The 20,236-nt window shown below is 46.3% G+C and overlaps 1 long non-coding RNA gene across 1 annotated transcript in view; it reads right to left on the reverse strand.

Moving 5' to 3' along the window:
* Window positions 1–2,214: 2,214 nt before the first annotated feature.
* Window positions 2,215–20,236, reverse strand: part of LOC109550689 (uncharacterized) — a 100,909-nt gene continuing 82,887 nt past the window's right edge. The window contains exon 6 of the long non-coding RNA XR_004522523.2: window positions 2,215–10,589. This is a non-coding gene — a long non-coding RNA (uncharacterized lncRNA). The remainder of the gene's footprint in view (window positions 10,590–20,236) is intronic.

The raw sequence follows: 20,236 nt of genomic DNA on the forward strand, positions 1-20,236 counted from the left end.
CAATAAGAACAGCTGGGGACTTCCCTGGTGGTCTAGTGGTTAAGACTTCACCTTCCAGTGCAGGGGGTGCAGGTTCAGTCCCTGGTCGGGGAGCAAAGATCTCACATGCTTCCTAGCCAAAAAAAACACAAAACATAAAACAGAAGCAATATTGTAACAAATTCAATAAAGACTTTAAAAATGGTCCACATCAAAAAAAATCTTTAAAAAAATGAAAAGCTAACATGAGAAGTACTTTACAAGTGGAAGGTAGACTCTGTCAATACTCTCATTTTTATAGAAGAAAATACAAAGACCTAGAGACAAACGAACCTGTGTACAAAACAGAAACAGACTCAGATATAGAGAACAGACTTGTGGTTGCCAAGGGGGAGGGAGGTGGGGGAGGGAAAGACTGGGAGTGTGGGATTAGCAGATGCAAACTATTATATACAGGATGGATAAGCAACAAGGTCCTACTGTGAAAAAGACTGTCTGTACATATGTACTGAGTCACTTTGCTGTACAGCAGAGATTGGCACAGCATTGTAAATCAACTTCAACAAAAAAAATAATAAAATCAAAAAACCCCCCAAAACAACAAAAAAAACCCCACAAAGACCTAGAGACAATAAGTCAATTGCCCATGGGAACATAGCTAGTAAGCTCTAGAGCAGATTCCTCAATTATGTTCACAATTACTATTTTATGTCGGTGGCCAAGTCCTCCCATCTGCCTTGGGAATTAGTAGATATCTTAATATATCACCTGAAATCTCATTTGCAACGGATCTGACTAGACAGGAAGACTGGATTTCTGGAGAAACAAACACGGAGCCCTGATTTGTAGTGTGTGCCAACTTTCACAGTGTACATGCTCTCACCATGGCTGATTTCAAGCCACAGCGTGATGTCAGTGACCCAGACCCGGGAAGAGGTCTAGCACATTCAGCCCTCGTGAGCCTAGCAAGCTGGCTGCCACACCACTGCCCCAGGGATCTCTGGTATAAGGTTGATGTGGGCTCTGGAAAGCAAACAAAGCTCCAAGTCTTCTGGATCAAGACTCAGAGACAAAGATTCCTTTAGCTTTTAGAGGTACAGCCAGGGTGAACAGAGTCAGGGAGGCAATTTCCTGGGCAGGCATGGAATGTGCTTGGTATAATCCCTGAGGTCCATGACACTTATGAGAATCAAGAGGTAATATTTTTACTTAGTATGTAGAAGATGCTTAAATAATTAACAACTATTAAATTATTATGAGATCATTATAACAGAACCTTGCATTTGCAAGAAACCTTCCCATCATTTATAATGTTTAAGCTTTAGGATATTCTAGACTTCAGGATTAGATGGAGGGCTTTACTCTCACTGGACAGCTGAAGAAACTGAGGCTAAGAGAGGAGAAGCAACTTGCCTAAGGGCATGCAGCAGAGCCAGTCTGGAACCTGGGTCATCCGAACCAAGGCTTGGAACCTGCAAAGCCAACTTTCTGGGAGTTGGTTTGATCCAGGTGAGACCAGGAGCAAGTTTGCCTTGGGAGTGTGTCCCTGCTCTGTGCATGGGTGAAGCTGGGAGTGGGCAGGAGGTGGGCTGGACAAGACCCCCCAGCCTGACTGATGAAGCTGGGCCCCCAGGCCTTCAGGGCATGTGAGGCGTTCCCCAGGCACAAGGATTTCAAGGAAAGAGGTGGGCATTGGGCAATTGCTGATCTGAGAAGCCAAGGTCCCATCAGAGGATCTTTCTGAAAATCTGGAAAATCAAGTCCTGGGTAGAAGTCTACAGGGAGATAAATAAATATTTGTGCTCTGGTCTCTGCCCTCCACTGCCATCCCACCTAAACATAGCTCCTCATTTTGTTCTAGAGAGGGAAGGTGGTGTGACTGCAAATGTCATGGAATTTAGGAGGCAAAGAACCTTTTTAGGATTATAAGCATATCAAGAGAAAATTTTTTTTAATTAATTTATTTATTTTTGCCTGTGTTGGGTCTTCGTTGCTGGATGTGGGCTTTCTCTAGTTGCGGTGAGCGGGGGCTACTCTTCGTTGCAGTGCGCCGGCTTCTCATTGCAGTGGCTTCTCTTGTTGCAGAGCACTGGCTCTAAGCGCATGGGTTTCAGTAGTTGTGGCACGTGGGCTCAGTAGTTGTGGCTCACGGGCTCTAGAGCACAGGCTCAGTAGCTGTGGTGCACGGACTTAGTTGCTCCGCGACATGTGGGATCCTCCTGGACCAGGGCTCAAACCTGTGTGCCCTTCATTGGCAGGCGGATTCCTAACCACTGCACCACCACCAGGCAAGCCCGAGAGAAACTTTTTAACCCAATCTACGCCTCCAGTCTCTCATTTCCTGCCTCCCATCTACCGACATAGCAATATTGCTCAATTTTTGTAACTTTTTATTTTGAAAAGATTACAGACTCACAGGAAGTTGTAAGTATAGTACATAGAGTAGTCCCATGAACCCCTTCACCCGGCTTCCCCCAATGTGACATCTTGTGTAACTAGTACAATATTGAAACCAGAAAATTGACATTGATACAATACTGTTAACTAGACTACGGACCTAGTTCAGTTTTTACCAGTTTTTATATGCACGCCTGTGTGTTGGGGGAAGGAGGTGTAGTCCACTGCGATTTGATCCCTCATATAGATTCATATAACCACCACCAAATAGGATCCAGACTCTTTCCTCACCACAAAGAAACTCCCTCATGCTGTCCTTTATAGACTCACCCCCACCCACTCTTGTCCCTGTCCCCTGGCAACCACCCATCTGTTCTCCATCTCTGTAGTTTTGTCATTTTGTGCATGTCACATGAATGGAATTATACAGTATGAAATCTTTGGAGATTGGCTTTTTTCACTAAGCATAATGCCCTTACCCATGTTGTTACATGTTATGGGTTAAACTGTGTCCCACTCAAATTTATATGTTGAAGTCCTAACTCCTACTGCCACAAAATGTGACATAATTTGGAAACAGTGTCATTGCAGATGTAATTAGTTAAGATGAAGTCATACTAGAGCAGTGTGGGCCCCGAATCCAATATGACTGGTAACCTTATAAAACGGAGAAATATGGACACAGACAGGCACACAGGGACAACACCATGTCAAGATTGGAGTTATGCTGTCACAAGCCATGGAACTGCCAAAAGCCAGGAGAGAGGCTGGGAAGAGTTCCTTCCCTAGCACCTACAGAGGGAGCATGGCCCTTCGGACACCTTGATCTTGGACTTCTAGCTTCCAGAACTAAGACAATACATTTCTGTTGTTTAAGCCACTCAGTTGTACGATACTTTGTTACAGCAACTAGCTAACCAATACACTGGATTTCTGCAAAGTTTGTTCTTTTTATTACTGAGAAGTATTCTACTGTGTGGATATATGAGAAGGTTTAACGATTCACCCATTGGAGGACATTTGGATTGTTTTTAGTTTTAGGCTATTACAAATAAAGCTGCTATGAATGCTCATGTACAGGTTTTTGTCTGAACATAAGTCTTTATTCCTCTGGGATAAATTTCCAAGAGAGTGACTGTTGGATCTTAAGGTAAGTGTATGTTTAGTTGATAAGAAACGATGAAACAATTTTCCCATATCATTAATTTTTATGATGCATAGATTCTTCCAGCCTCTGTTAAGCACTCCTTCCTTTTTTAAAGACTGCAGTGGACTCTTAGAGTGAAGGTGGGAGGAGGGGAAGACGGAGTCACAGCTCGAAAGCATGCAAATATGATAGAAATATGGCATTCGGATAACTTACGCTGCCAACAATGGCACAGCTAAAAAGAGCCACAGTCAGCGTTGGTTATCGGAGGGAAGTCAGCAGTTCAACAGCACTGATTCAATACTTGCCGTGTGCCGGGCACCACCCTGGATGCCGGGAAGGCCACACAAACCGGGATGGAGACTCGGTCCTCAAAAGCCTCTTAACCTGGTGTGCGAGGCAGACATGTACACAAATAACCTTGGTGTTGTCCAGTATGCGTAAGGGGACAGGGAACTGTGAAACGTTCGTAAGCCAAAACGGCAGCTAAACCCCAAATTACAAGCACCGAGGTCTGGACTGTACAAAATGATCTTACTCCCATCTCAATCTCTTCCTACTTAGTCTGTTATTGCCTAAAATAAAGGTAGACAGCTTGGAGATAGGGCTGAGATGAAAATTTAATGCTGTACAAACCAGAAAGTGAACTTCAAGGCTCAGAGTCCCTTTTAGATGGTTCGAGCTCCTGGAAATGGAGTATGACAGTTGCATTAGTCACAAAAACAAGAAGTGTTTTATTGGATTATCTGGATCTTCCGTCAGGTTGAACCCATTCACTCATAAGCACTCTCACGCTCCGGAAGGCTCTTTGCAGGGAACACATTCACCACCTGCCAGTTTTCCTTGTCAATCCGTCACTTTTTTCCTTCCTTGCCCTTCGAAGCAACAAAGCCTGAGGAATTCAGGCCGAGCCTTGATTAAGGGCTTATGGGCAAGTCTGTGGCTTCATCATCTCTTCTGGATGGAGAGCTTTTAAGGCCCAAAAGAGGACTCACCCAGCGTTTAATCTAACCAACAAAGCTTCTTTAAATACAGTGCGTAGAGCTCCTTTGTCCTGGCCTTAGAAGAGGAATTTTTATTGACCTAACACATCCTATAAATGTTTTACCCCTTGGTTTGTCTTTTGTAAGTTTTAGCTGAGCACAGGATGATATTTCGTTTTCCAGCATTGATGTCCTCTGCCTTTCTAGTGTTTACATGAGAGATGGGGAGCCCAGGGCTGAATCAAATAGGAGAGCCATTACTGGGTTATTAGTCTGTGAAGACAGATCTCCAAGATCACAAACCAGAAATAGAATAGGACAGAGGCTGTGATTATCTGAATATCCATTTACTTCTGAGATTTCACTGAGCATGGGCACCAGCTGGACTACATTTCTCAGACTTCCCTGCATCTAGGTGTGATCACATGACCAAGCTCTGGCCAATGGGATGTGAGCAGAAATGATGTGTACAATTTCCGTGGCATGACCTTTAAAGAAAGGAGAGTGCACTCCTCTGTCTCTATCTTGCCTCATGGAAAGCTGACACGGTAGAGAGCCACTTTGGAGCATGTCCTCAAGAATGATACCTCAGGGATGGTGGAAGAAAACAAGCCAGAGATTCTGGGTCCTCACCTCTGCAGAGCCACCTCCACAACCAACTGCTTATTCTTGGGCAATTTCATGAAAGTGAGATTAACTTCCATCTTTCTTGCTTAAGCCATTGTTATTTTGATCTTGGAAACAGCAGCTGAACTTGTATTCTGCTAATACGTGGAATAAATCCAAGGGAGAGAGCCAATCAAAGTATGAGATGGAAAGAATCAGGAAAACAGAGAAGCAGGAAAGGGTGTGCAATGGGAAAAGCAACAGATGGAGAGTGGCACAATCAAGTGTATAGGATGGCTGTCCAGCCCTGAGCAGGTAGTAGCCACTCAACTAACATGTGTGGATGGGAAGGTCTCTCCTAGCAGTCAATGTCCATCACTCAAATGCAACACCCTCTTCCTTACTTCCTGGCCTTTGCACATGCTTTCCCTTTAACCGGATCCCCTCCTCACCTCAATCATCCCCAACACTTGGATAAACGCTGCTCATCCTTCAGATTTCTGTCTGAACGTGGCTTTCTTGGGGAGAGACCTTTCCTGGTGAGGCACTCCTCCTCTGTGCTCCCCGCAACACCTCCCCTGCCTGTCCACCTGCCTGCTCATTTTCCTGACTCCCCCTCCAGACTGAGAATTCCAGGAGGGCAGGGACCGCACCTGACCGTTAGCCGTTGTCCTCCAAGGCTGGCCCCCAGACTACACACAGCATGCTCACTGACCCTGGGAAGAGTCACAAAGCTGGAAGCAGGCCTTCAAAGCTTGAGATCAGACCAGTGACCTGAGAATTCGGGAGGCTTTGGCCAGAATTAGACTCTCTCTAGCAAACCCCACCTCCTGGGGAAACCCAGCCAAGTGCCCAAATGCCTCTGCCCTTGGGGAAAACAACTGGGGGGTCCCGTCTTCCAGCAGAGGCTGCTACCCATTTGCAACACTGATGAGCCATTTCCTCTCTTAACTTCCCCCTCTTTCGGCTGCAGTTGAGCTGAGGGTTTGTTTTGCTCGCTTCTTTCTCACTTTCCGCCTGGGATTTTACGTTTCCGATTGTCATTCTGCTGTCTAGAGCTGAGCACTGTCGCTCACAGCTCTCCAGCTGCCTCTGTCCCCGCTACCTCTGCTGAGCACCCAGCACTGGCTCCTCCACTCCCGAGACCTGCAGCGCCAACTGAACGCTCCTCTCTCATCCAGGCTCCCTTTGCCTGTGACTTCTTCACCTCTTAATAAGGCTCAAATCAGTTCAAGCCACTTCTTCAAAAGCCACACAGATTATTCAAAACAACAATAGCGGAGGAATCCAAGCAGTTAAACTACAAAAATTATCTGGTCTACACAACCCATGGGTCTCTTGCTTCCTTTGACGATCATGCCACGTGACAGGGGAGAGAGCAGAGCAGGCTTGCTGGAAAACTTCCCAGTGTCCTCCAGCACCAGGTCGCCCCGCGGCCCATGCTTCTCCCAAGAGCTAGGTGACTCGTCCTGGCTGCCAGCTCACAGGCCTGTCGCCTGCGCAGGGCCCAGCCTTCACAAGGACCTGTCCCTGCTTTAACGCTCTGCTCTCATGGTGTTGCATTCTTCATCACTTTTGAATAAGGGCTCACGTTTCCATTTTGCACTGGGCCCTGCAAAATAGGCAGCTTGCACTGTCCTTTGCGGTCAAGTCTTGGGAGTCACAGTTGCCTTCCCCCAGGCCAGGGTCAGAGCCTCCCAGTATCATAAGGCCCTCGGAATTGCAGACCATCGGAAGCAGAAAGGGTCATGGGATGAGGGTGCTGTAGGACAAAGGTCCATGTTGGATTTGAATCCCACCCCACTGTTTACCACCTGTAGGCTAATTATCCCACACTTCTGAGCCTCAGTTTCCTCTTTGTGAAACAAAGGAAACCATACCTTCCCTCCTAAATTTCTTGGGAGGATCAAAGGAGATAATTTGCTAGAACAAGGCACCTGGAAGAGACTAGGGCTTTAAATATTTGAGGCTGGAAAGTGGCCATTTGAGGAATTTCAGACAGTCTCTGTAGTTTATGAGGGGAAAAAAAGTCAATTTGTCTTCGGAACAGACATTCCCTTTGTTTAAGGAGGGACCACAGCCCTGAGTCATTTCGGTCCTACTGGTAAGGCCAGTTCCCATCCTAATGTATACCGTTTACAAATGGCCATTGGAGACTCTTCAGATAAATCCTAAAATCAGAAATTTTTTTGTGTAAAACTTGGAACTTCAGTGTCCAATGCCTGAAAAAAATCACTGTATGCTCTTGGGAGATGAGTTTGTTGTTTTGACCAAAAATGAGCTCACAAGCGATCCAGCGCCAGGACCTACCCCGACGAGGAGGGAGGTGCAGGCTTGGCCCCCAGTACTGGGCTGAGGCTGTTGAGTTGCCCCGGCAGGACTGTTTAAACGGAGGAAGCAGACCTGCTGAAACCAGAAAGGTCTGTGGTGACTGTGGGTGTGTCAGATGGCAACCTGACAGGTGGGAGTGGGCGTTTCCCCCGGAGGGAAAGGAGGTTCCCACTCCCAGGCTTCCTGCAATTGGGCTGAATCCTGGTGAAGGCGATGAGGTGGCCTTTGGACCGGAAGGGATGAAGCCCTTCCTCTCTCTGAGAATGGCCTGAACTCCTCGGCAGAAATATTCTGAGGGTACCTTTTGGGTCCTCTAGCCTCAGGAAGGCCCAGGAACAGCTATGCAAGCCCAAGCTTAGTGTTTTTGTGAAATTCTGTTGTCCCCAAACATTCAGTAAAGTTACAAGATTTCCATTTTTTAAAAAATCACGTTGTACCACTTAAATATATACAATTTTTAGTTGTCAATTATAACTCAATAAAGCTGGAGAGGGCAGTTTTACCATTTCCATCCTCTCTTAGCTATGCTTTGGGGACTGAGGGAAGGAGCTCACATCCATGTTATGGATGCAGATATACAAGGGTGAGTGTCCACAGCCTGGAAAACACGATGCTAGAGATGCCAGCTGAGCTCAAGGGGAGCAATAATGCGAGCAAGGAGGCTGGTAGGGATGACAGGCCACCACCTGGGTAGACTTGTGGAACATACACACAGGCCTCAGGTTCCCAGTAACACCCTAGAGAAGAGAACTTCCTTGGACAGTGGACTTCCTCTATCCTATGAGGTGGGGATCTGGATTATTGTTATGTGGCCACAGATGACCCAACAGGTATAGGAGTTGGCAGGAAAGAGGGGAGGTCAACTGGGTTCTATATGTAAAATGATTTAATCTGACACTTAATGGCTAATACAATAATAATTATTATTATTTTGCAGTTGAAGAAAATACAACCCATAAAGTCGAACCAATTTTCTCATATGTCCATGGTTGCTTTGTTACATCCCCTGACTAGAGAGCCTGCTCTGTCCACAGTTCCAGGAGGAACCGCCCACGGTCTCATGGGACCATTGCCCCTAATCACAGTTGATCTGGCCAGGAGCCAACACCTGATCCAAATTAAGCCAATCAAATTCTCTCTCCTCGGTATTTAAAGTTGAGACCAAGTGATCATTGGTCTCGACAGTGTCTGTGAGCTGTGAGGAATCATTGGTCTCAACTGTGTCTGTGAGTGTCGAGTCTGGAATCATTGCCGAGGTCAGCCACAGCCACGGGCAGACAGCTTAAGGGGGAGCGGAAGGTAGGCCCAGCAGGGAAAGTCATACACAGGAGGAGAGTTGAGCTGGGATGTCTGGGATGCTGTGGAAACAGGCTTCCCTGTGTGCCCGGGAGAGGGGGTGCCTTCCCACTTGCTGTGAGGTCAAGCTGAACTTCCTACAGCAGGGGTCCCAGGAGCTGACCCTGAATCCTTACAGTAAGGCCGATGTTTTTTATTTGAACTAAATGGAAAGAGCTTTTTTCTCTGCAACCAGCAATCCCTGAGCCAAGTCACCAGAGAGGGCGCAGGCTGCCTGGTGGACCCCCAGCCCGGGGCTCTTTCTGTGACACCACAATGTCTGCTTCCTCCTTTGGGATAAGGCAGATTTCTTTAGTATTAAGTAGATCTGTCCACGTATTTTTGTAGTAAAAAAATAATTTTTCTTATACCCTCACAAAGTTGTGGATGGGACACAATGCCCAGAAATGGCCCAAGTCTCTATCTGAGGATCTAAGTAGGGATAGTCACATGATGCCTGCAAGCCCCTCAGCAGGCAGTGGCCAATGCCAGCTTGGGGACCAAAGGGACCTTTGTCTGTGGCCTGGCAGAGCTCCCTGTTCTGGACCAGGCACTCAGGTTGCAAATCCTGACATCAGGTGATTCCCAGAAAACAGTGAGACTCTAGCCTACGGTGGCCAAGTTCCATGTATTATTTCCCTGCTAGGAAACAAATAACTTGGCAGGCGAAGTCACTGGGGAACTTCCCACCATCAGTGAGAAAGCCGTGACCCGTTCTGTCTGGGGCTCTCTGTACATAATGGTCCACTTAACTTCTCCATTGGCCCATTGTTTTGCTGCTATTTATCTGGGACCCTCAATCAAAGATAAACTTCCTCAAAATAACAACATGAATAATAATAGCTGAGACCCTGTTAGTACCACGCCCTTTGTATACATTCTTGTCGGCCCCCAAAATTGCCATATAAGATAGGCAGCATCACTGCAGTTTACAGATAGACAAGCTGTGGCTCAGAGAGTTATTAACTCTTTCACCTGAAGTCACTGGGCTGGCAAGCGACAGAGCTGGAGGTCCACTCCATTCTGCCACTAACAAAAGCCAGCATTTATTGAGTTCATAAACTGTGCTCTGGACACGTTGTCTAAATTCCTTCATTTCCTCTTCACAAGCAACCCTATAATAGTTACACTAATATATCAATATGTATAAGAGAGCTGAATCAGAAGAAGCTAAGTATTGATAATTTGCCCAAATGGACGGTAGAGGTGAGATGTGAACTCGATTCTGCCTGGTCCCCAAATCGGAGGTTCTGCCCAGGGCCCCTCCTAAGTTCTCTTCCGAGCCCTTCTCTGGCAGGGCCTGGCTGGGGCTGGTTGTTGAGGTCCAGCTGAGATGCTAACTGAGGTGTGTGTTGAGGCCTTGTCCCTTCCCCATATTGCACACAGCATCTCCTCGACTTCACAGCTGCTCTGTAAGGTAGGCAGGTCTCATCCCTGAAGCCCCACCTCCTGAGGCCCAGACAGGTGCTCTGTCAATTCCAAGATGACACAGCAGGTAGGTGGCAGAGCTGGGCCTCGGACACGATCTCTCTCTCCGCAGAGCCACGCTGCATCTTTAAGAGATTTGTGATAGGATAATCTGATGAAAAGAAACAAGTGAAAAAAGGTAGCATTTGAGGCAGGATAACAGGCCACGTGAGAGGAAACGTTCCAACATCGCAAACCCCCTGAGGTTGTTCCACCACAGTCAGCAATCTCAAGGGTCCCGAAAAGAACAGCCTTGTTTCCAGAAACATCTGGTGAAGTTATGGAATCGAGCTGCCTTTGGGATTACACAACAGCAGATCCGCCAGTTCTCATCTACCACCCACCTGAAATGAAGAGGAGAAGACACTTGTCAGTGGGCAGTTTCCCTGGACAACAGACTGAGACTCAGAGGTGCTCTTGTGCGGGAGGCATACTGGGGCAGGCTCCTCCAACCACACCAGGAAGCATAGGGAGGGAAGCGGCACTGGGCTGAGGGAGAGGCTGGGCCACTGCACAGTCACAACAGAGGCCTCTGCTGATCCCATGGGGGCTCTGGAGCCAGGATGGCCCCCGCTGTTGTCCTGAATCCACACAGGGGGCTGAGGTCGTATACGCCGACGTGGACCAGTCGTTAAACTCAAGATGCCGCAGGGACTAGGCATACAGTCAAACAAGCAGCTCCCTTTGGCCGAGGACGGTTGCTGGCTGGCCGGCAGCAACCCTGCCAGCAGCTGAGTTAATAAGCACCCCCGTTCTAAAGAGGAATCTGGGGTGCACCATAGCATCCACTATAAATAGACTTTAGGACGTGCCCAGGTACACACACATGCAGGATTACACACACACACACACCCGGTCCTGCCTGAGTCCCTGCAGCCTCACCCCACCCCCTAAGAATTCCAATTTGCAAGAAAGCACTGTTAGATATCACCCTCTGAAAGGAAAAAAGAGAGATTTAATTCCCCAAAACTGTTGCTGTTTTAAGCGCTAAAGGAAGAAGCATGAAAAAGTCCCAGAAATTTGCACCGGCTCTGGCCTGCCTCACCATTAGGATTATGTTGTTACTCAATTACATAATAGATGGTTGCCTAATTTACCCACGGTATATAGACTTTTTTTTTTAATCCATTTCCCCCATAAACAAGAGCATAATTTTAACCACCAAACCACTCAAAATCTTAACCCCAAGCCACCTATTTGCATTTTTTCCCGACAGAGCCTACATTTTTATTTCTTTAATTGGACAATTTTGAGCTTGAAGCCTGACCACCAGCCGTGCTGGGTGATAACGTCCTCACTCTCCAGCCACATTCACCCCTTCCAGAATTAAAGGAATGTTTAATGGCTTCGGGCCACTTCCAGAGTTAAAAGAACGTTAAAAGATTTGGGGCTCAGTCTGTTGGGTCACGAGACGATACAAACTGAGAGGACAGGTCCCCTGAGCCCCGTCTTGGTTTTCGCATCTCAAAAAGTTGCCGAAAATATTAGGGCTCTTAAACTTCCACGTGTTCCCTTACTGGAGTTCTGAGAGCCTCGGAGAAGCTCGGAGAACCATAGGAAAAATGAAAAGAGGACAAAAGACAAATGAGTAGGCGATTTGCTGAAAAATCCTTGAAGTGTCTCTCCAGTTGTATCTTTTCCCAACTCTCTCTTTCTTTTAATTACTTCATCTTACAGAAAAAGGCAACCGTGACTCAAATTTTCCAGGCCCAACATCATCCGTTTCCCTATTAATGCAGAGGTGCTTGTCCTAATGAGCACAGGTGGCAGATTTACAGTATAATAGCTTAAAAATCTCTCTACCGGATTCTCTGCTTGTTCACATTTTTTTCTGTTTTGTTTGTTTGCTTTTATTATCGTTGTTATTTTTAATCTTCCAAATTCTCGAAGAATGCGTCTCCAAGGCAAGGTCTTTGGGGGCCTTTAATGCCACGGTAACTCTGCACTTAACTTACAGCCACGGTACCATTCAAGATCAAAGAAGCAAGGCGGGATTAATGGAAAAGAATTGTTGTTTCTTTGTAAGAATTTCTGGATGTTAACCATCTCTGACCGTGTGTCAACTCCTTCCAACTTCATTCATCAATAGACTCTCTTGAAACCTCATGGATCCCCTGGTCTATAATCTTCTTTTGTATCTGTAATGAGATGAAGGGAAATAACTTCCACGGAAATAAGTTCCAATTAATTATGCCTCTGAGTAAATCTTTTGGATCACGATAAATGGCTCACAGGAGGAAGCACCAACTCTCCTGGAATATGTGTGTGTGTGCTCCCTTTTTGTTTCTTGGTTCTTTTAGGAAGTAAGGAAAAATCAAACCAGATTTCAAAACTCAAAAATTGGTTTCAGTTAAATATTTTGGAGGATGATCCACGATTTGGAAGATGAGAGTGATATAGCCTCAAACCTTCTGGAAACACTCTTTGGGCGTGAGGAACTGGACTCATTATTTTTTTTCCTGTTAAATTTAAATCCTATGAAAGTATCTGAAATTATCTACATATAGAGACTTCTGCTGGGGAGTGTGTTGGGGGGGTGAGTAGGGGGCAGGGAAGAAGAGAGTAAGTTTAAACAGAAATTTTGGTTTTTGAAAGCTAAAGTTTTATGATAAGTTTGGATTTTGCAAGGGGAAAGTTAACGTTTGTTTTAAAAGTCATTGGATGGCTTTGGATAAAAGTTTACATGAGTTTCTAAACTGGGATATTATTGGCCCCCAAGTAATAATGTGAAATTTATAGATGTTTTCTATATACAGATAACATATGAAACCGGCATGGGGGCAGGGGTGGCACTCAGCCGGTTGAGTGCTAATTCTCAACCAAAGAGAGGCCAGAATAGAAATAAAAGAGCCCAGGGAACACCTTCATTGAAAAGGAAGGTAGACAAGGAAGAGATGCTGGGACAGGTAACTGAGACAAAAATAGCCATCCTTTTAAAAATTCTCTTAAGACGTTTTTTAAAAATTGAAGTATAGTTGACATAGAATATTCTATGTTTCAGGTGTATAACATAGTGGTTCAACATTTATACATTGTGAATTAATCACCTCGTTAAGTCTAGTAACCTGTCACCGTACAAAGTTATTGCAATACTATTGACTATATTCTCTATGCTGTGTATTACATCCTTTTGACTTATTTATTTTATAACTGAAAATTTCTACCTCTTAATCCCCTTTCACCTATTTTGCCCAGCCCTCCACCTTGATCCCCTCTGGAAACCGCCAGTTTGTTCTCTATATTATGCATCTGTTTCTGTCTTGTTTTGTTTGTTTGCTTGCTTGTTTTGGTTTGCTTTTTAGATTCCACATATAAGTGAAAGTCATATAGTATTTGTCTTTCTCTGTCTGACTTATTTCACTTAGCCAAATGCCCTAAGAGTCCATCCATGTTATCACAAATGGCAAGATTTCATTCTTTCTTACGGTTAAGTAATATTCCATTGTGTGTGTGCATGCATGTGTGTGCGTGTGTGTATATACACATACATACAATATCTTCTTTATCCATTCGTCCATTAATGGACATTTAGGTGGCTTCCATATCTTGATTGTTGTGAAAAATGTGGCAATGAACACAGGGGTGCGTATATCTTCAAATTAGTATTTTTGCTTTCTTCAGGTAAATACCCAGAAGTGGAGTTGCTGGATCATATGGTAATTCTATTTTTAATTTTTAGAGGAACCTCCAAACTTTTTTCCATAAGTCGCTACACCAATTTGTGTTCCCATCAAGAGTGCACAAGTGTTCCCTTTTCTCCACATCCTCAGCAACACTTGTTGTTTGTTGTCTTTTTTTATAATAGCCATTCTGAAAGGTGTGAGGTGATATCTCATTGTGGTTTTGATTTGCATTTCCCTGATAATTAGTAATGTTGAGCATTTTTTCATGTGTCTGTTGGCCATCTCATGGCTTTCTTGAAAAAAAAGTCTCTTCAGGTTCTCTGCCCATTTTTTAATCAGATTTTTTTATACTGAGTTGTCTAACTTATTTGTATATTTTGGATATTAATCTCTTATCAGATATATCATTTGCAAATATCCTCTCCCATTTTATAAGTTGCCTTTTTATTTGTTAATGGTTTTCTTTGCTATGCAAAAGTTTTTTAGTTTATTTGGTGGTCCCATTTGTTTATTTTTGCTTTTGTTGCCCTTGCCTGAGGAGACAGATCCAAAAATTTACAGCTAAGACCAATGTCAAAGAGCATACTGCCTATGTTTTCTTCTAGGAGCTTTATGGTTTCAGGTCTTAGATTTAATTCTTTAATCCATTTTGAGTTTATTTTTGTATATGGGGTAGTTTGATTCTTTTACATGTAGCTGTCCAGTTTTCCCAACAATTATTGAAGAAGCTGTCTTTTCCCCATTGTGTATTCCTGCCTCCTTTGTCATAGACTAATTGACCATATGTGTACAGGTTTATTTCTGGACTCTCTATTGTGCTCCATTGATTTTTGTGTCTGTTTTTGTGCTAGTACCATACTGTTTTGATTACTGTAGCTTTGTGGTATAGTTTAAAATCAGGGAGCATTATGCCTCAAACTTTGTTCTTTCTCAAGATTGTTTTGGCTATTTGGGATCTTTGCATTTCTATAAAATTTTTAGAACTACTTTGTTCTAGTTCTGTGGAAAATGCCATTGGTATTTTGATAGGGATTGCTATATGGTTGTTCATTGCTTCATTGTTTATAACAGAGAAGAATGGAAACAATCAAAAGAAGGGGTTAGTTAAATAAATCATGTTATGCCCACATCACAGAATATGTGGCAGCCATTTAAAATGATATAGAAGAAAATTTAATAACATCAACCTATGCTTACAATATACTGTTAAGTGAACAAAGCAGGTTATAAAGCAGTTTGAACAAAGTGATCCATTTTTGTTTATATATATAATATATTCATACACACACAAAGTCAATGGCAAAAGACTATCAAAATATTAGCAGTGGTTGGGATTATGGGTAAGTTTAATTTTCTTCTTTACGCTTTTCCATATTTTCTAAACTTTCTACAATAAGCAGCTTTTTTTTTTCTTTGCAGTACGTGGGCCTCTCACTGCCGTGGCCTCTCCGGTTGTGGAGCACAGGCTCCAGACGCGCAGGTTTAGCGGCCATGGCTCACGGGCCCAGCCGCTCCGCGGCATGTGGGATCCTCCCGGACCGGGGCATGAACCCTTGTCCCCTGCATCGGCAGGCAGACCCTCAACCACTGCACCACCAGGGAAGCCCAAGCAGCTCTTTTATAGAAAAATTGTTTAAAATTTAGGCACAGCAAACTTTCAGTAGATTTAAAAGTAAAAGAGAACCCACGTATCCCTCCTTAGGTAAATTATTTCCTATATAGGCCCCACCCCACCCTGAAGACTCTCTAAGAAATCCGTAGACTTGTGATTCCCCATAATTGAAAAAGTGACAACGTTCAATATGAATGTAATGACCACATGTCAGCACCTTCTGTGTCAGGTGCCTGGCTGAGACAGAAAGGGACTAAAGGAAGCAAGATACAGCCTCTGCTCTCATGGAGCTCACGATCTTGTGGGGAGGGGAAATGTATATAAAAGTAGTTATTGTGCAGGTCAACCCTCAGAGGCCCCTTTAGAGGGCGTGCAGTGTTTCAGGGGTACAGTACTGTGGCCGGGTGGGAGCGGAAAGAGTCCAAAGTTGAGCACGCCCCCGGTAGGCACCGAGAACCACAGCTCACTGAATCTTCTCAACAACTCCTGGAGGATGTTCTGTCCTCCGTACTTTGAGATGGGGAAACAGAGGCCCAGAGGACCAGGGACCTGCGGCAGTCAGGGGAGGAAATGTCCTCACCCAGGTCTCCTCTGCTCTAGAGTCTCATCTTCCCTCTGCTCCAGTGGGTCTTATGGTGTGAGGAATGGACCGCCACTCTCTGGAAACATGTTCTATTCTGAAAACAGTTCCATGATCAAAGATTTCAAGAAAGTGATCTCAACCCCCTCTAGGAGAGTTATTGAACACATTAGTAGTACATCGAGGGCTCTGAGAGGTCCTGCAGCAAGACTCTGACAAGAGCATTTTCCACTCTTACTGGACCACTGAACCGTATTTTCACGTACCATCTGCAGATCCTCGTGGAACCTGGGAATCTCACGCTCTGTCACAGCACTTCATTCTGATCAGGAGAGGCGGATATAACAGAGCTTGGGAGAGGGGGGATTATGGACCCTCGAGGATGACGGAGGCTGCGGCAGGTGCAGGAGAGGGGACAGTTATTATTACGCTTTGTGGGGACAACCCGAGCGGCAGCTGGCGAAGCGCCCTAGATGCAGCCCCGCTGCCCCTGATGCCGGTGATGGAATGAGCGGACTCGTGCATCCCCATCTCCCTGCGGCTGAGATGATGCTGAAACCCAGGAAGCCATGAAAAAAGCAAAAGTGACAGCCAAGTCGGTGACAAGTTAATCTCCCCGATGAGGATCTGAACCTGCGTGACCCAAACAGGCACACGATTTGCCTAATTTTCCCTCAAGGGACGTGTCTTCCCTCCTCAAGAAAGTCACCGAGGACTTTCTCACTGTCACTTGTAAACAACTCTGGATAACGTCTTCCCATGATCTCTCCTCTGCGCCGGGCTTTGGATGCTCATTTAACCTAAATGGCTGTGGGCTCCGCTAGGGTCCCTGGAGGCCCACGCCCGCCTGAGAGGCAGCCTCCCCCAGCCCCCTCCAGATCCCAGAGCGTAGCCTTCCCAGTGCCTGGACAAAGGGCAGGCAGAGGGGGCCACACACTCAAGGGCTCGCCCTTCAGGACTCCTCCGTGGATATGGACATGGGGTTTCTCGGAGGAGGGCCACTGGTTAAGCAAAATTAGGGAAGGTTCACCTCCCACGTTTGCGCTTAACGTCCAAGCACTCGGGAGTCAGCCCTGGGTTTGAATCCCGCCTCTGACCTGTACCCTCTATGGGACTTTTGACAAGGGACACAGGCTCTCTTGGTCCAAGATCCTCAGCCATACACAGGAATAGGAAAAAGAGAAGCGGTCGATGTGAAGCACCAGAGACAAATCCTGGCCAACAGCAGGTCTCAGCAGCAGCTCTGATGATGGTACCTGACTGCGGAATAGACCCTGGCCTAAAAGAGTCCCTGTGGCCAGGGTGAAAAGAGGAACAAACCCAACCCCCAGAGAACTTTTACTCCCAAAGCTCCAGTGCTAACTGGAGATGAGTTCTAAGATGAAAGACACAGCACAGACAGAAAGGTTCACAAAGGATGCTGAGTCTTGAAACAAGAGGGTGGTCAAGAGGGAAGGAAGCAGAAGGGCACGTCATGAGCAAATGTCCGGAGGCTGGTCCCGCGGGGTGTGTCTAAGCTGCCCCAGAGGGTCAGAGCAGGGCCAGAGACAGGAGGACAGCGGCAGGAAGACAGGAGGACTGGGGCAGGGAGACAGGAGGACAGGGGCAGGGAGACAGGAGGACTGGGGCAGGGAGACAGGAGGACAGGGGCAGGGAGACAGGAGGACAGGGGCAGAGACAGGAGGACAGCGGCAGGGAGACAGGAGGACAGGGGCAGGGAGACAGGAGGACAAGGGCAAGGAGACAGGAGGACTGGGGCAGGGAAACAGGAGGACGGGGCAGGGAGACAGGAGGACAAGTGCAGGGATACAAGCGGACAGGGGCAGGGATACAGGAGGCCAGGGGCAGGGAGACAGGAGGGGGCAGGGAGGGACAGGCTGGACAGTGTTGAAAGCCAGGCAGCCGCTCGCCCCGATGCCATAGGACATAGGTCCCTCGAGGGCTCCTGAGCTCAGACACAGAGGATTAAAATGGCCATTGGAAGAAATTTATTGAGCCCGTGTGCAGATGGTGTGAGCAGAGGAAGGAGGACATCTGGGGACGAAAGAGAGCAGTCACAGGACCAAATCACAGTAGAGCTCACCTGAAAACAACAGCAGCGTTTCGGGGGAAGAAGCATCAAAAACAAACATAGAAGCTTCAGCCCTCCTCCCCGTGATCGCGTGCTGTGATCCTGCCAGTACTTACTTCCGAGGTGGGGCAGGGCATTGGGACCTGGCAGGGGAGTGGAAAGCCACTCTAGCCTTATGCATAATGACTTAATTTTTAAAAATTGGATTAATGCCTTACTTGTGTAATGAAAAATTAATTGGAAAAGAAAAAAAACTAAGAAATCCATATTCCCAGCATTCTAAAAGAGAATTCCTCTTAGGGATTAATTTTTGATTTTTGTGCAGAGGTTTCCACAAATCAACCAAATGAAACACCAGCATTTCTGGAAGAGTTTCTCTCTGAGGCCTAAAAGGTGCCTACACACACCTCCTCGGTGGCCTGGGCTAACGCGTGAGGGCTCCTTTATTGAATGTTTGCTGAACATGAACAAACACAGAGGCAAAGCCAGTGATCTCTTCTGTCAGTTAGCTCAGGACTTATCAACTGCTTCTCCAAGCTTCATTTCTCCCAAGCTGCCTCCTCTGAAACTACCTTTCCTTCAATAAACTGTGCTCTCTCCTTACTGTGAATGCTTCCACGCCAAACTGGCAGAAGGGCAGGGTTTCCACTGCAGACGAAGTTTCGTGGTGCTGTGGTCGGCATCTGATAGACATGGGTGCTCCCAAACAGGAAGCTAGAAAGTCAGCTGGAGCCCCGTTTTACACTCGTGTCCCTCACTGCCTTGTCAAAGGTCCCTTCCGTCCCCTATCATCATCAGGGGAAGAAAGACAGAAGGCTGCTCTGGCTGGGCCGTGATCAGCCGCATAGAAGTTGCCAAGGGAGAGGAAAATATGCAGTATTAATATTTAATGTCCCTTTTCCATTTTCCCCTAATAAGCTGGGTGCTACGGCGGGGACAGCTGATTTATTTTGTCAGCAGTGGAAGTATTTCAAGTATGATGCATGTCACTGGGTCACACGGAACCCATCACACAAAAACACACACTGCAGAAGCATCCAAGGGAAGAATCTTCTGGACTTGATCTCAAAGCCTTTATGCTTCAGGAAGTCTTGCAAATAGCACAGGATTTCGGTAAGAACTGGTTGCAGGACAGGCAGTGGGGTGGGCATTAGGCCACAGGTCTGTCCCCCCAGTTGGTACAAGGTACTGGGGACCCTGGTGGAAAAAGCAAAGGCTTTGGAGGCAAACAGCATTGGTGCCCCACACTTATCCCCCCAGCCCCTGTCCATTTCCCTTGGCCCCAGTGGCTTCCTATCACGAACCCCTGCAATTCTTTGTCTGAGGGCTTCTCTGGCCATCAGATCTTGTTCTGCCCATTAGCAAGTCAGGCTGGAAGAGCCAGGGAGCTAACACTTTGGAAATAACCCTAGACAGATATCAGATGGGATTTGATGGTTAATTAGTACAACTTCTTCATCCTTCTCAGGTGGGCGCTACACCATCTCCCAGACGTCCCCAGTTGAATTGAAGCCTGAGTGCATAGCAGTAACTTGCCCATTATCGCACTTCGTATTGGCTTCCTTGCTGTCCCCCGCTTCCCATCCCCCCCCCCACCATCTTACTTCTCCAATCTCTTCCCAGTTCTTTGTGGAATCACTACCCAAATAAACTTACACTCAAATTGCTGACTTAGGGTCTGCTGGGCAAACTATTTCATTCTTGATTTTCTCATGTGGAAAAATGGTGATAGCAGCAGCCACCCTGCTGCTGGTTTTGAGAGCCAAGTGAAAACACATATGACAGCACCAGCATGGCGGGAGGTCGGTAAACGCATGACTCACTCCTTCTCAATGGGAACGTGGGCTTCTTATAAGCCAGGCACCGCGCCCTGATATGAGATACACAGCAAATCCTCCCTTTATCCCTCTGTGAATGTTAATGTCTAGTCCAATCCTTGTAGCATCCTCACGTTCTCCTTGCCATGAGAGGTTAGCACATGGATGAGAAACAAGAGATTGGAATAAGTGCTAAAACGATGATGGTAGAAAGGGTATCTGCCTCAACGTCAGATGATCTGGGTGTGTAATGGGTTGAATGGTGGCCCCAAAATATATGTCCAAGTC

Source organism: Tursiops truncatus, chromosome 16 (genome assembly GCF_011762595.2).
Source record: "Tursiops truncatus isolate mTurTru1 chromosome 16, mTurTru1.mat.Y, whole genome shotgun sequence".
In the NCBI taxonomy this organism is placed as follows: Eukaryota; Metazoa; Chordata; class Mammalia; order Artiodactyla; family Delphinidae; genus Tursiops; species Tursiops truncatus.